This window comes from Heterocephalus glaber, unplaced genomic scaffold (genome assembly GCF_053883595.1).
Source record: "Heterocephalus glaber isolate CG9 unplaced genomic scaffold, H.glaber_assembly_v1.0 deba00001479, whole genome shotgun sequence".
In the NCBI taxonomy this organism is placed as follows: domain Eukaryota; kingdom Metazoa; phylum Chordata; class Mammalia; order Rodentia; family Bathyergidae; genus Heterocephalus; species Heterocephalus glaber.
Window position 1 is genome coordinate 9,784,126 of NW_028258316.1, and position 3,813 is coordinate 9,787,938.

Consider the following 3,813-nt stretch of genomic DNA (forward strand, 5'->3'; position numbering starts at 1 on the left):
TACAGCAGCAGGAAGCTGACTGAGACATCAGCTAGAGCTCTCACAACTTGCTGAAGGCGCTGTGTCAGCCAAGGGGGACACAGCATCCCCAGGAGCTTCAGACACTGGGTGGGGGCACCACTCACAGGCTCTTCTTCACATCTCAGTCACTTTCCTCACCACTAGGACAAAATACCACCACCCACAACTTGGAGGAGGAGCAGTTTATTTTGGCTCATGTTTGCAGTCCATAGTTGGCCCCAAGGCAGGAAGCCATGGTGGAAGGGTTTGGCGGAAGAGAGCTGCTCACATCATGAGGGCCAGGAAGCAGAGAAAAAAAGAAGGAGAGGGGAAGGGAGATGAACCTTTCCAGGCCACACCCCTGTGACACCCTCTTCCCACCAGACCCTGACTCCTAACAGCAAGTCAGCTTTTAAACCCCATAACCCAGTCACCTTCCAAACTGGTGAGGCTTTGGAAGCCATTTTAGATCTAAGCTATAACACCATGAACCTCCCTGGTGCTTCTGAGTCAACTGAGCATAGCCAAAGGCCCGAGCAGGCCTCATGCACTTGCTAAGAAAGCATGGATCCCACTTACCATCCCCTCTTCCACTATGAAAGCTGTGTGCTGAAAGCCCACAGGGGACAGATGAAGACACCCTGTGGGGGCTCAGTGAAAGCCCTCTTCACCTGTGGGAAGGGCAGAAATAATCCTGTCCGACATCAAGGAACCCAGCTCCTGCCTGAAACTGAAGGTGAAAGCCAGGCATGGTGGTGCACACCTGTAATTCCAGTGCTCTGGGAGACCGAGGCAGGAGGAAAGCAAGATGGAGTCCAGCCTGGGCAATTTAGCAACTTAGCTTATTGCGGGAGGGAGTTCTTTATAAAATAAAAAAGAGCTCAGGAGGGTCAGGGATTTAGCTCAGTGGTGCCACTTCCTGCCTCATAAGCACAAGGTCCTGAGTTCAATCCCTGGTACCAAAAAAAAAAAAAAGCTCAGGATGTAGTTCAGTGCAAACACCCTGGGTTCAATCCCCAGTATCATTTTAAAAAGCAGCAAAAACTGAAGCTGAACTAGAACACTAGAGAATGCTATCCTACCCCACCAAAATAAAATAAAATCTTCAAAGCACTGAATGACAAGCTCCTGTGGTCTGCTGCAGGGGAGGGAGCTCCTCTCTCAGGGGAGCAGATGGAAAAGGAAGGGAGGTGCAGATCTAGCAAGTTTGGCAAGTCGGGCTCCACAGCAAACACATAACAACACTAGAGGATAGGCAGGCAACCCAACTTTAAAAACCAGCAAAGGAGTTTATTTATTTATTTTTTTTATTTTGGTACTGGGGATCGAACTCAGGACCTTGTGCTTGCAAGGCAGGTGCTGGAGCCACTGAGCTACATCCTCAGCCCTGAGTTTAATAAATCAATCCATCAGGCCGGGGATGTAGCTCAGGGTGTGGGATGTAGCACCTACCTAGCAAGCACAAGGTCTTGAGTTTATTCCACAGTACCAGAAAAAAAAAATTAGATAAATAAATCACTCCATCACAAAAGCTGTATGTATGGCGAATAAGGGCATAAAAAGATGCTCCCTGGCATTAGCTGACAGGGCTAGAGGAATGAGTGGAACTAAAACAATCGAACCAAACCCAACGCAAGGCCTGGCTGTGTTAGCTCGACTCCCCCTTGAAGGCTCACCAAAGGAGGAAGTTCTGTTCTCCAGGAAGAACCCATTCTCTGGGGTCAGGGCCATCTGTCTCAGTCTCCACTAGATGCACAAAATGTCCAGCTTTCAACCAAAAATCATGAGACACAAAAAGAAACAAAAAGAGAAAAAACAAAAACCAAACATAAAAAACAAAAGCCACTGCAAAGAGACAAAGCACACCAATGCTCCTCAAACTGCTCCATAAAGAGAAAAGGAAGGGACACTCCAAATCCATTTGACAGAGCCAAACAGGACAAGCACACAACAAAGAGAAAACTGTAGACCTTCCTGACTACAAATGCAGAGATCCTTAGTAAAATACTCGCGAACTCAATTCAACAACACATTTGAAAGATCGTACCCAATAATCAAGTCGGTTTCATTCCAGGGCTGCCAGGATGATTCAAAAGATGCAAATCAATAAATGCAACACACTACATAAATAGAGCCAAGGAGACAAACCACATTATCATCTCGGTTGATGCAGGGAAAAAAGCGTTTGACAGTATCCCATATTCCTTCATGACAAAAGCCCTGAAGAAACTAAGTATTGAAGGATCTTCCTCAATACAGCAAAGGGTATATATGCCAAACCCTAGCCAATGTTACTCTGAATGGGACAAACTGAAAGCGTTCCCTCTAAAATCAGGAACAAAGCAAGGGTCTACTCTCACTGCTCCTATTCAGTGCAGTACTTTGAGATTTCAGCTAGAAATTTCAAGAGAAAGAAATAAAGGATTACAAATAAGAGAGGAAGAAGTCAAATTATCCTTATTTCACATGATATGATTGTATATTTGGAAGACTCCAAAGACTCCACCAAAAGTAGCTTCATAAATTGAGCAAAGCAGCAGGATACAAAATCAACATTAGAAAAAAAAATCAGTAGCTTCTCAGGCGGGCAACATCTGTAATCTCAGGACTCAGGAGGCTGAAGAAGAAGAATTGCCACAAGTTTGAGGCCATCCTGGGCTACATAATGAGTTCAAGGCCAGCCTGAACTACATAATGAGACCTTGTCTCAAAAACAAAAACAAAAAATCAATAGCTTTTCTGTACACCAATAGTGAGTTACCTGAGAAAGAAATCAGGGAAACAATTTCACTCACAATAGCTTCAAAAAAATAAAATACAGGGCCGGGGATTTAGCTCAGTAGTTCTGCCGCCTGCCTTGCAAGCACAAGGTCCCAAGTTTGATCCTGAGTACCAAAAATAAATAAATAAATAAATAAATAAATAAATAAATAAAATACAACAAAATACTTAGGAATCTAAACTAACCAAGGAAGTAAAAGATTCCTAAAATGAAAATTACAGAACATTGAAGAAAGAAATTGAAGAAAACATTAGAAACTGGAAAAACATTCCATGTCCATGTATCTGCAGAATTAATACTATGTTTGTTTGTTTGTTTTTGGTACCAGGGATCAAACTCAGAACCTTGCACTTTCGAGGCAGGCAGTGGAAACACTGAGCTAAATCCCCGGCCCAATACTATATTTAATATAGTTTAAAATAGCTGTATTCTGGGTATGTTGGTACATGCCAATAATCCCAGCATTCATAATGCTGAGGCAGGTGGATACCTGCAAGTTTGAGGCCATCCTGGGATATGTAGTGAGTTCAAGTCTGACCTGAACTACACAGTGAGAACTGTCTAAAAAAAAAAAAAGCCCATATTACAAAAAATGCCATCTACATACTCAGTGCAAACCCATCAAAATTGCAATGACATTCTTCATGGAACTAGGAAAAAAATCCCAAAATTCACATGGAAACATAAAAAACCTAGAATAGCCACAGAAATACAGAGCAAGAAAAAGCAAAGCTGAAAGCACCACAACATCTGATTTTAAATTATACTACAAAGCCATAGTAACTAAAACAGCATGGTGCTGGCACAAAAACAGACACATAGGCCTTGCAAGGAACCAGAACAGAGAACACATGCCCACACAACTGCAGCCATCTGATTCTTGACAAAGAGCCAAAACATACACGGGAGAAAAGACAGCTCTTTAATAGATGGCACTGGGAAAACTGGATATCCTTAGTAAAAAACTGAAACTAGATCCTTATCTCTCACCCAGTTTCAGTGTGGATTAGAGACCTAAGTATAATACCTAG